The sequence below is a fragment of the Lynx canadensis genome, chromosome D1 (assembly GCF_007474595.2).
Source record: "Lynx canadensis isolate LIC74 chromosome D1, mLynCan4.pri.v2, whole genome shotgun sequence".
Taxonomy (NCBI): domain Eukaryota; kingdom Metazoa; phylum Chordata; class Mammalia; order Carnivora; family Felidae; genus Lynx; species Lynx canadensis.
Window position 1 is genome coordinate 65715699 of NC_044312.2, and position 13191 is coordinate 65728889.

General features: G+C 42.0%; 1 protein-coding gene across 1 annotated transcript in view; it reads right to left on the minus strand.

Annotated features, from left to right (window-relative positions):
* The window catches only part of DENND2B (DENN domain containing 2B), a 158359-nt gene extending 145314 nt beyond the window's left edge, over positions 1–13045 (minus strand). The window contains exons 1-2 of the mRNA XM_030332095.1: positions 12893–13045; positions 11469–11601 (exon numbers count right to left, since the gene is read on the minus strand). The gene's annotated coding sequence lies outside the window, so the exon portion shown is untranslated. The remainder of the gene's footprint in view (positions 1–11468; positions 11602–12892) is intronic.
* Positions 13046–13191: the final 146 nt, after the last annotated feature.

Below are 13191 nucleotides of genomic sequence, written 5' to 3' on the forward strand. Positions count from 1 at the left end.
TATCTTGATCTGAGAGTGGTTACATGGGTGACTACATATGCTGAAAGCCAGTAAGTTATATGTTTAATATTTGTGCACTTTACTGTATGTTATTCCTCATAAAAAAGGAAAGGGTTTCTAGAAAGGAACTATGATAATTAAACTATTTTAGAAAGATCACTCTTGGGAGCAGCCTGAGAGACTGACTGAAAAACATCCAGGGGCAGGCATTCTGAGACATTAAGGATGCATTCCACAAAAAAGATGGTCAAATCTTTAACTGAGTTGGAGGCAAGACAGTGAGGAGGACTTTTGGGAAATGTAACTGACAAGACTTCGAGTATGATTACTGAGAAAAAAGGAGAAATCAGAGATGACTCTGATATCAATAAAGGAGCTCATAAATACAGAAGAAAGACAGCTTTATAGAGATAGGTACTAAACTAAACAGAGAAATTTTGAGAGGCCTGCAGATCATCCAGCTGTCCAACAGCAATAATTATACACACTAAATTACATGCCAGGTCATCTAAGTACTTACATATATTAATTCATTTGTCCTCACAAAGACCTTAGGAGGTAGGCACTATTTTTACCCCCATTTTACAGATGAGGAAACTGAAGCACGGAGAGGTTAAGTGACTTGTCCAGGATCACATATAATGAGTGGTATAAAAAGGATTTGAGGGGTACCAGGGTGGCTCAGTTAGTTAAGCATCCGACTCTTGATTTCGGTTCAGGTCATGATCTTATGGCTGGTCATGAGATGGAGCACCAGTTCAGCACTAGGTGTGGAGCCTGCTTAAGATTCTCTCTCTCCCCTTCTCCCTCGGCCCCTCCCTCACTCATGCACTTGCATGCACGTGCTCTTTCTCACTCTCCCTTTCTCCCTCTCTTTTTGCCCCTCCCCACTTGCACTGTCTCTGTCTCTCTCAAAATAAATAAATAAGCAAAAAAAAAAAAAAAAAAAAAAAAGGAAATAGTTGAAGCCCTGAAGATAGCTGAGATCCCACAGGAAGAGGGTACCAAAATTAAGAATAAAATATGCTTCTCAGTGTTGTTGCAGACATGAATAAAGCAGAGCAAACCCCAACAGACAATGTACAAACTGGCTCCAGATACCAAGCAAAGGAGGGGAAAACAACCTCACTCCAATTGGCAATTCAAAGCCTCGATGAAACACTCTTCTGCATCCATCTTCTTTTGCCTCTCTTCTGTTGAGCAGCTGCCTTTCCAAATGATGGGAAAATTTAGCATGATTGCCTCCCTCATTTGTGTCATTCACTCTAAAAAAACAAGGCAACATGCCCCTCCTGGCATCTCCACAAAGAGCCAGTGAAGCAGGCCAAAGTGAAGAGCCTGAGAAATACCGAATGCTGCATACTGTGTGTCCAACTGTAGGCAAAGCAACTTTCAGAGGAAGGAGGAAAGTTCTCATGGAGAAGCCTCTTCTTTGAGATTACACAGACAGAAGAGATTCTCTGGGAAAGATTTCAAACTTTATTGAACGTTTTGTCAGAGAAGTGCTGCCCTTAATGGAACTTCCCCAATTTAATGCAAAGGAGCTAATTTTGATTTCTCTTAAATTTAAAGATAGGCTTGGAGAACAGTGGCAAGGGGGACAGGGGAGGACCTAGTGTGAGCAGAACAAGTGAAGAGGGATGCACTACTGCTGAAACCCCCTCCTCTTGGGCTAGGAATCCCAGGAAACTTAACAGCTGCCAGATCTACCTGGTATATTCCAGGTGACCAGTTGAGGACCCTCACTAATCCTTGTTCACCTTCAAAACTGCCTCAACATTCATCATATTGCCTCTTATATAGTAAACTTTCAACAAGTGACTGCAAGCGTAAGTGAACAGTCTGAACTAACTGAGGGTTTATGGACGAGCTATATAATGTTGGGGGCTAAACTGAATGTGAAATAGAGCCAAATGTTAATATCTTATTAATAACATTTGATGCAGCATGATCAAAAGATTAAAGTTCCAATACTAAGCACAGTATTAGGTGTTTAACAGGTCCTGCTCAATAAGTATTTGTTGAATGTTAAATGCTCCAGGATTTTTTTGCAACTCAAACTCTCAGATCCAGTATGAGATATTATTTAAAGGTCTGTGTTCTCACTTACATGCTGACTTTTAAAGTTTTCCCTTAGAGATGGAAAAAGATTCCTGAGGATGGAAAAACTTTTAAAGTATCATACCCTGTGCCAATTCACTGGCTTGGTAAGGGTTGTATTAGTCTATTCTCATCAGTTCCAGTTGAAAACTTATGTGGACTACATGAGTAGGCCCGAGCTTCAACACAACCAATCCATCCAAAGCATTTGTGGGCCCAGAAGCCTGGTTCTTACTCCCACTGACCTCTTGTGTCCAAGGAGAAGGAAGGAGGGAAGGAAGGAAGGAAGGAAGGAAGGAAGGAAGGAAGGAAGGAAGGAAAGAAGGAAGGAAGAAATGGTGCCAGGCTGAGGACCCTGGATGCCTGACTCCCCAGCCACAATGCAGTACCTGTGACAGAGAGGTCCAGACTCTCTTTTGGAAGCTGCTCTCATTCACTGCCCATCTGTTCCTTCTGCCCCTGCCCGTGCTCTCCACCATGATCTTCACATGGAGGGCAGTGTTATCTTCTATCCCTACTTTACTAACCTGACCTGGGTTTCTTAAGAGGGATTACCATCGAGACACTAAAAGTTCATTTACAACATATACGGAATTAAATAAAGTAAAATACTGGTTCTCCAGGCTTATTGCTCCCAAACTCTCTTAGAAATCAGGGTACACACCTTTTGTCAGAGAATTACATATCATCTTCAAAAAATACACAATTTCTAAAAACAAAAACAAAACAAACTGAAATGTTACTACTCCCCAAACTACACTGATATCTGGATTATTATAATGGCTTCCTAACTCTTACAAGGCTCCAACTTATTCTTCAATTATACTCCATTTTCTATATTACATTATTTGTCACCTTCACTGAAGAGAAAATACAGAACAATATTTAAAGTATTTTCACATGTCTCCCTGTCATTCCAAATTTAAACTCTTCAAGATAACATTCAAGATTCTCCAGGATCTGGGGCCTGGCTGGCTCAGTCAGTAGAGCCATGCAACTCTGGATCTCGGGATCATTACTTCAAGCCCCACACTGGGTGTAGAGATTACTTAAAAATAAAATATTAGGGGTGCCTGGATGGCTCAGTCAGTTAAGAGTCTGACTCTTGATTTCTGCTCAGGTCATGATCTCACGGTTCATGAGATCGGCCATTTCAGGCTCTGAGTGGAGCCTGCTTGAGAGTCCCTCTCTCCTCTCTCTCTGCCCCTTCCCTGCTCGCACACACACTCTCTCTCAAAATAAATAAACATTTAAAAAAAATAATCCTCCAGGATCTGGTCTTACACAGCTTCTACAGCCTACTATATCTCCCATGGATCTCTTTCATTAACTCGCTGATTCAATTAACATGGCCTAATTTCCATCCCAATTTCTATCCCACACAAACCAACATCTTTTCTGCCTCTGAGCCTTTGCTCATGCTATTCCTAGTCACTTCCCACCCCTCAAAGCTCCTCCTTCATTCTGAAGGAAGCACTGTATAGAGGAAAGAGAACTGACCTAGGAATCAAAATACCTGGATTCCAGACATGGTTCTAACAAAACCATGTGTGCCTTTGGGCAAGTTCTTGTCTCTCTGGGCTCAGTTTCCCCATTTATAACCAAGAAGCTTGAGCTAGATCATCTTAAGAGTCCTTCCAGCTTTAAATAACAAAAACAACAACAAACCAACCAAACTCAATCTCGCCTTGAAAGCCTACAAGTCCTCCACAAATTTCTCTAAGGACTCCAGTCCACACTATTCTCTCCCTTCTCTGAACTCCTGTGTGTAATCCAAAATAAATCAAACTGTGCATTTGTTCAACTCAGATATTCTGAGCATTTTTTTTGGCCAGATATTATGGTAAAGCCTTGGTAATAAATATAAAAGCAAGTAAGACCCAGACTTGTATGTATCACCTGCATATCCTTTTCCCCTCTACTATTTTTATCCAAGTGAAGTCATGTTAAACATGAACATCAAATGCAAATGACACCACTTAGTCATTTAACAAATATTTAAAGAAAACTTTCCACATACTGTTCTAAAAAGTAAGGATACCAGTAAACAGATGGACCAACTCCCTAATCCCCCGAAGTTTATTTATTTGTGAAAGCAAACAGGAAAAACACACAAATACGTAATATAATTTTAGAAAGAAAAACAAAGGAAGGATTAAAGATTCACTAAGAGAAGTTTGCATAGGATGGTCAGGGACAGCCTCCTCAAGGAGATGCATTTGAGCTGACACCTAAATGAGGGAGGGTACAAACTAGCAATATTCAAGAAGAATATCCCAGGTACAAGGCAAAGGCTCTGAGACAGAAGAGATGGGCAGGACGGTGGACAGCAGGTGGAAAACTAGAGGCTAGAGCACTTAAGGACTTGGGCAGTAAATCTGAACTCTAAATATGAGGGCTAAAGTAGGGGACACACATAATACTTTGGTTGCTATGTGGAGAAGAGACTATAAAGGGACAGCAGAAGAGCTGGGACCAGTTAGAGGCTATACAGAACCAGTTACAGGCTTGGCATTCAGTGTGTAACTGTCTAGGTTCACATCCTGGCTCTTCATCTTTTGAGCTGTGTGATCTCAAGAAAGTTCATTTCTCTGTATGCTCACTTATGGATAGGTCATGTAAATTTCAAAACAAAAATCAATGTAATGTACTATGCTTTTTCCTAAAGAAAAAAATCTTTAAGAAATGATGTGGATTATAAAATATTCTCAGTACCATTCCATCATCCAACCATCAGGCCCATCTGAACAGACACAGTCACAATGGCCAAAGCAGTCACACTACCTGCCATGCCATTTTCCCTTCTGACTTTGGGTATACATTTTCTGACCCTCTTTCCTGGAAATTTGTCTGGGTGTAAAAGCCTCTCATACTGGCAACATGTCACACTCAGCACCCCTGCCCCCGATCCCCATAGCCCTAAAAATTTCTAGACACCAAAGCCAGAATATTTCTTAAGAAAAAAAAACAAAACAGCATCACAGCCTAGGTAAAAAAGAGGGAAAGAACGGAAACAACCCAAATACATATCCAGAGAATCATCTAGGAGTGTCCTTCCCGTCAGTGTACAGAAGTCACAGTGCCTTCACCTAGTTACTATGAGGGTTCATAAAATAACCTCAAGTAGTAAACGTTTTCAATGGAATGGAGGTCTAAGTCAATGAGGGAAAAAAAGAGTTATAACTTTTTCATTTCTTTACTCGATTTCCACAGAACTACATGCTCTTCTGGTTTTCTTCCCTGTCCCATCCACCCATTTCCCTACACCCACAGCCCTAGTAACCTATCAGGGCCAGCTCTTCTTTTTTTGAAGATTTTAAGTAATCTCTGCATCCAACATGGGGCTCAAACTCATAACCCCAAGATTAAGAGTCGAATGTTCCACCAACTAAGCCAGCCAGGCACCTCTTGATGCGGTTTCAACCAAGTCTGAGCCTCATACCCTGAGATCTACCCCTGGCCTCCCAGGGACCAATAACAGTGACAAATACATGGGAACTAAGTAGGCAACTTGTATGTGGGCAGGGCTGGGCACATGATACAGCTCTCAAATTGGCCTTCTTGCTTTTATCTAAATCAGGAATAAACAAAAACTGATAAATGTTATTTTACCAATACCTTTCAGCAAAGCTATTTCAAACTAATTCTAACCACTAAGCTACTCATGGGGATTTTTTAAATGGTCCATCTGAAATAAGACACAAAGTGGCCTCTGCCCATCTCCCATGACTCTACTATATCACTTGCTATATAAACGTTTTGGTCCTAAATACTATTCTAATTTAAGACAGTGACCTGTCAAAACACAGATATGGAAAAAAATAGCAAAACAAAACCCTTGGAACTGATTTTTTTATTAATTTGACATTAAGGACTCAAATGAACACTCTGACCTTAAATCCCATTTTTCCATGCTTTCCCTAACCCTATAGAGCACTAAATATTCATCTGTAAGCTGGCTTTTCTTCATCTCTAGTACAGATTCTACTGTCCATTGAAAAACAAAAGCTTTGGCTTCCCTCCCATACTAGTAAAACATTTTAAGAGAATTTCCATTCCCCTTGGGTCCCAGTGTGAGAATCACTCTGGTCTGTGTAGAAGCCCTTTGGATCCAAGCACCTAGAATCTATCCTTGGCAAAACAGACCTTCAGGAAAACCCTCTCCAGGTAGTTCTCACTACCAACCACTGGGTATTTTCTACTGCAGTGGATATTATGCTAAGTGAAGTTCCTGGCAATAGAAAATGTAATCTAACACAACTGGTAGCAAAAATAATTAACCGGGCCCTGTTCACTCACTAGAAAATATACCCCACATGTTCAGCCTCCTTGTCAAGGATCATCACAGCACCTAGAAGAGAGCGCAGAATGATATAAGCATGGCCACTTCCCAACAGCAGCATTCAAATCAAGAGATATCCAACACCCACATCCAAAAATAATTTCTAACTTTTTAGCTTTACCCATTCACTGATTCATCAAACACCTAATATGGTGTTCACTAAAAAAAAAAAAAAAAAAAAAAAAAATAGTAAGAGAACAAACAGATGCTTAAGAAGGACTAACCCAGTGCTTTTTCCACAGCAGATATTCAATAAATGGTGAACACAAGTAAGGGTGTATGAATGACAATAATACAGACCAGTGTCTGATAAAACATCCCAACACAAGGATACCTTGGTTAGAGGCACTTGCTACTCCACTCCAATTAGCCTTCAGAATAAAAAGAATACGGAGAAGGGTAGGGGGGAAATCCACAAATACCCAGATTCAAACTTGTTCTTAGTTAAATTAACATCCAAGATCCCAATTTCACACCAAAGAAAGACAAAAAGCCACTAACATTTATACTTGTCTACTCAAAGTAGTTTCCAGAGCACTGACAATCAGGGTTCCCAACATATTCTAATCACTATGACCTTTATCACAAAATGTCCATTAAAAAGAGTTTTATTTCTTATGCTATTAACAAAGTGTTAAGTAGATTCTTTCTATCATATTTGCTTGGGTATCCTAAGTTCTGGTTTAAACAAATGATTCCCACACTTCTAGAAGGGCCTCAATTGGGATAGTCTGTTACTTTTAGAGTAATCTTATAAAGGCTGGATTCTTTTTAAGCTCTTAAAGGGGACTTAGGCAAAATTCTTTTGATATTTTTTTAGAAGATCATCTTCAGTATTTACATATGTTACACAATTATTCATGCCGATAGGAAGAAAAAGCACATTTTATTTCCAAAAGGCTCCCTTCACTGAAACCTGTAATTGCTTACATATCTGATATTGACTTCCTGCATAAAACAAAAAACAAAGCAACAAGTATAATCATGGGTCTAAAAAGAGAGTTGTATAAAGAAAAATACAGAGTGCTCAGCTTGTTTAGCCAGACAAAGAGAAAGAAAGGATGAGTCCAGAGGGGCAATCTGCACATTTGGTAGATGCCACTGGGGCCCAGGAAAGACAACTTGTTCCCTCTGTGAACATTTGTGTGTTGAAGAAGGATGGGAAAACCGTGAAAGCAAGAAACATGAAAAGAAAACTCAGGCTAATAACAAGGAGATAATCTGTGATTATCAGTCTGGAAAGCTCAGAAAATGTTTCCTAGAGAGGTTGTGAAATCTCTTGAGAGACAGCAAATCACTTGAGAGAGATTAAGGATATTTGGAGGCAGAGTGAGTTAAAATAGTCAAATGGTTGTACTATACAGGAGATTATATCTGAGAACCAAAAGGATACCCCAGTCCTATTTTTCTAAAGCTTTCAGCTACCTTAGAAAATCTAAATCACTCCTTTAATAAATGATAAAAATAACAAATGCTTACCAAATATAAAAACATTAACAACTGTGTGAGTAAGCAATGAACCAAAAATGCAACCAAACATCTCTGACATTTAACTAAGAGCACTGTCCAACGTAACTCCTCATCAGGGAAATACAAATCAAAACCACACTGAGATACCACCTCACACCAGTCAGAGTAGCTAAAATGAACAAATCAGGAGACTACAGATGCTGGAGAGGATGTGGAGAAATGGGAACCCTCTTGCACCATTGGTGGGAATGCAAACTGGTGCAGCCACTCTAGAAAACAGTGTGCAGGTTCCTCAAAAAATTGGAAACAGATCTACCCTATGACCCAGCAATAGCACTGCTAGGAATTTACCCAAGGGATACAGGAGTGCTGATGCATAGGGGCACTTGTACCCCAATGTTTATAGCAGTACTTTCAGCAATAGCCAAATTATGGAAAGAGCCTAAATTGTCTATCAACTGATGAATGGATAAAGACGTTGTGGTTTATATATACAATGGAATACTACTTGGCAATGAGAAGGAATGAAATATGGCCTTTTGTAGCAATGTGGATGGAACTGGAGAGTGTTATGCTAAGTGAAATAAGTCATACAGAGAAAGACAGATACCATGTTTTCACTCTTATGTGGATCCTGAGAAACTTAACAGAAGAAGACCATGGGGGTAGGGGAAGGGGGAAAAAAAAAGTTAGGGAGGGAAGCAAACCACAAGAGACTCTTAAAAACTGAGACTAAACTGAGGGTTGATGAGGGGTGGGAGGGAGGGGAAAGTGGGTGATGGGCATTGAGGAGGGCACCTGTTGGGATGAGCACTGGGTGTTGTATGGAAACCAATTTGACAATAAATTTCATATAAAAAAAAGACCTTTATAGTGGAAAAAATAATAAAATAAATAAATAAGAGCATTGCCAAAGTCGCTATTTGAAACCTCAATTCTCAGAACTTAACAGCATTCTCACAGAAACTCCTACCAAAAGATCACCAACAATGAGACTTGCCATTCTCTAGAGGAAATCCCAGCTGATTTTCCTTTCTGATCTATAACTACAGGCTACAGATGAAACAAAATGGCTTTCAGGTGACACAAGATAACAAACTACAAGAAGGAACCAAGGGACTAATCGGGGCATGAGCTCTGTCTAATGCTAGAGCATTACCCTCACCTAGAAGAACCAGAAAAACTGAGCTAAGAAATCCCTCTGATATCAAACTCCAGACACTTCTAAACAAAAGTGGCAAAGCTGGAACTTGAACCGATATCTTTGGAGTCTAAATCCCCTATGCTGAGAAGTCACATTCCTCTGAGATCCAAAACCCAAACTGAGTCGTCCTGATACGATTAGAGCCGGTCGTGAGAATTTTACCTATCAAAGCCCTATCAATGGGGTAAGCAAGCTCTCCAGTTAGAGGCTCTTTAAGGTAAAAATGGGTATAGAGAACTGAGATCCTATGTTGGGTTTACATTTTTTATTTTACACAAAACTATGGTTGACTCTAACATTAATTAAAATAAAAATCCTTGGGGCGCCTGGGTGGCTAGGTCAGTTAAGCATCCAACTCTTGATTTTGGCTCAGGTCATGATCTCACAGTCCTTAGATTGAGCCCCATGTCTGGCTCTGCACTGACTGTGGAGCCTGCTTAAGATTCTCTCTCTCCCTCTCCCTCTGTCCCTCCCCTGCTTGCACATGCACAAGCTCTTGCTCTCAAAAATAAATATATAAACAAACAAACAAATAATAAAAATTCTCTAGTTGACCAACTTGATTTTCTGCCTTTTTTGGGCACAACTCCCCCACTACCTGGTATCCCTTGCCTAAAAACCAATTCTTTAGAGTACTGACAAGTTCAGAGAAAAAGGCCTAGATGTTGCACAAGGAAGAACCAGTTGCACTAGACTGTATTCAAAGTGGGAGACAATTCTAATAAAATGGCTCCACCCACTGCTGCCCTTCCTGAGCCCATTATCTGCAGAGAATCAAAGGGTCTAGCTATAAACTTGGGTATTCAAAGGCCCCCTAAGCTCTCTAAGTGTATATATGAACACAACTCACTGGTAAGAAATGTAGAGGGGTAGGAAGAGCTCTGCACATCTCTAAATCCTGGCTTTCCTATCCCTTTGAAATTCCCACACAGTAACTTTGCAAAGGCATCCTATTGTTCCTCCATGACAAAAAAGTGAAATAAAGTGCATTTTCTCTTAACTGGTTTTATTAAGAAACGGAATCTCAATTCATTTTTACCTTGGCAATACCAAATTTTAAAATTCAGCATTTTTAGGAAACAAGGAAATGTTGGGGGGAAAGGACACCACAACTTAAATGAGATCTTTAGAGCAGAAGCCCTGGTTTGGGAGCTTAACTTTCCCACTTAGTAAAGGCTCTTAAACAAATTATAACATTGATCTCTGTCCTAGGGTAATTATAAAAACAAACAAACAAACAAAACAAAACAAAACAAAACAAAACAAAAAACTTTCACCAAAGCATTGCAACACATGTGGGAAATATAAAGCACAAACCATGTTGCCCCACATATACATTCCAGTTCAATGTTAGCCCGGTCAGATCCAGCTCTTTTCTAGATCCCCAGCAGCCCTGTGGTCAGTGCAACAAAGTCTTACCCAGTGAACCAAGCTACTGGAGAGGCCAGGAATTTAAACATCCAGGTATCTTTCCTACATTCACCTTTTTTTTTTAACCTCCTTTATTAAGAACTACATCTTGCACCTTACCTGTGATGAGCAAGTTACAAATCCTGTACCCTGATGTCACATTAATCTTCAAAAAATGGCTTTGCCCATCACTCCTTTTCTCAAAAATCTTTAAAGCCAGACCATGCATATAGGATAAAGTTGCAACTCCTGAGCCAGAATTCAAGCTGACCAGTCTGCTTCAACTGAACTTCCCACTGCCCATTGTGGAAGGCAGCTGTGGAGGCACAAACTTTAGAGGTAGACAACCAGGAGTTAGAATTCCAGCTTTACCACTCACTACCTGTGTGATCTTCAGCAAGTTACTTATATTTCAGCTCTTCTCTTTGTAAAACAAGAATTCCCTCTCTGTAAGACAAGAGTAACAATACCTACTTCGTATCACTAGAAGATGAAAGAGACAGTGTGGCATGTGGCACCGAGTAAGATGCTCAGTAAGCATCACATTTCTCCCCAGCTCCAATCCAAATGATCTACTGTCTCTCTTCTTGGAAACTCTCCCTAGCAACTCTCCACCAGGTTTAGAGCCATGCTTTGCTTCAAGGCCTAATTGAAATCCCTTCTCTTCCTTAAAGGCACTCTGGTTCATAATCATATTCTCCTCTGAGCTTCTATAATTAATTCTTATATTCTAAGCCAATGGATCTAAAATTTTTATTCTTCTCTTATGTGTCACTCCTCTTTCCCCAATGAATCCACAAACCCAAGAGCAAAGTTTTTACTAATTATCAGCCAGTCACCAAGTGTTCCATAAAAAATACTTTGAAGATAACACCACTTCCCATATGCACTTGAACAAATCACCCCCATATCTTAGGGAGTTTTTCCAAGGGTAATAGTTACCAGAAAAATGAAAAGGATGCTTGTATCTACGTAGTCACAGTGGAACTCTCAGACAAGCCAGCAGAGTCCAGGAAGCCTTTACTTCACTCCATGCATTCAACAGGCTCTTCTTAAGCTCCTTCTTTGTGCAGTCCTTAATTCAGCACGGGAGACAGACTATGAGCAATTTGGTTTCTACTTTTGATCAGCTTTCTGAAATCTAGACTATTTCAGGTTCTTTAGAAACCCGTCTCTGAAAAATCTCATCAGTGAAGGGATTCACCTTCTGAAAATACTACTTGGGGGAAAAAAGTAACACAGTCACTTGAGTTTTAATCTTGTGGCCCTATCCCAAGATGGCCAGTTGAAGTGTGTGCATATAAAAGATAACTCAAAACTGTCCTGGAGCTGAGATAATGACCTCTTTCCCATTCCCAAGACCCTGCTGCCCAAACAAGAGAAACACCTGCATGGGATAAAACCAAGAGCTAGACTAAGGCAGCATTAAAACAAATTCTCTCAGTTAGTGTAGTTGTTTTATTCATGTCCAAGTAACTGTAAACTACATTCGTATAAAGATCCCAGGAAAATGCAATAATCCTTAGAAACACTTGAAAATGTTCAGTCTCTTAAATTCTACTAAATTACTAAATTCTTGGATAAGGTAGCACAAACATTGGCTAGTCTTGAGTCACTTAAAAAATACATCTTTAATACTTAGTGCATTTCAGGTGAAGGACAAAAAAGGAAAGCTAATCATTCACCAATACTTGCAGTTTAATTTGTTAAAGTCATAGAGTGCAAAGTTAATTTTCCTTTGTTTGAGTTCCGTGTGTGTGTGTGTGTGTGTGTGTGTGTGTGTGTGTGTGTGTGTGTGCGCGCGCGCGCGCGCGCGCGTGTCCCTCAAGGAGCCTGCATACAACCACCACAGCCGCAGGTTAGGGCTCAACAGCCACGGCAGAGCAGCTTGGCGAGTCCAGGGGACCAACCGGCGGCTGCACGCGAAACCCATTCACAGGCCCGCCGGGACTGCCCGCAGTCTCCTCTGCGCACCGCAGCTTTGCACTTCCCCAGATCCCTGGTCTCCCTGCTCCCCACCCCCAACTGCGTGGCCCCAGCCCGCCGGAAAGGCTGCCCCGACCCACCGCCCAGAGGGCAGTCCCCACCAGCCCCGCCGAGCTGCCCCTCCGCCCTGCTCTTCTGCGCCTGCAGAGGCCCCCGAGTGTGGGCGCCCGGCGCGAATACTCACAGAGCTGAAACTTGGCCGGGGCTAGGAGCGGTGAATAGCGGGAAAAGGGCTAGGGCTGCAGCGGCGGGCAGGGCGCGGCAGAGCGGAACCGGCGCCCCTCCTGCCCGCCCGCCGCGGGAGCCAGGGCACGGGCACCCCACCCCCTCCCGAGGGAAGACGGACTGGGAAAGCCAGGGCGGCGGCCGGACGCTCTTACCTCTTGAGTTCTCCAGCCAGGCTGGGCGCTCGCACTGATGGGGGCTTGTCTGGAGCCGCGCAGCCCGGAGGAGGAGCCGCTCCGGGAGAGAGGGCGGTGGTCGGGCAGGCATCCGCGCCCGGGGCTGCGGCCGGGTTAGGGGGAGAGATGGGAGGGAGCACAGATTTGAGTGGAGGGGGGCGTGGAGGAGGTGTGCCTCCACCCGAGACAGAGAGGGTGGGCTGCTGAGCCCGGTGGCGGGGTGTGCTCCAAGGCACTGGAGGGAAAAAGAAAACCCGCGCTGAGAGTGTGGAGCTTGG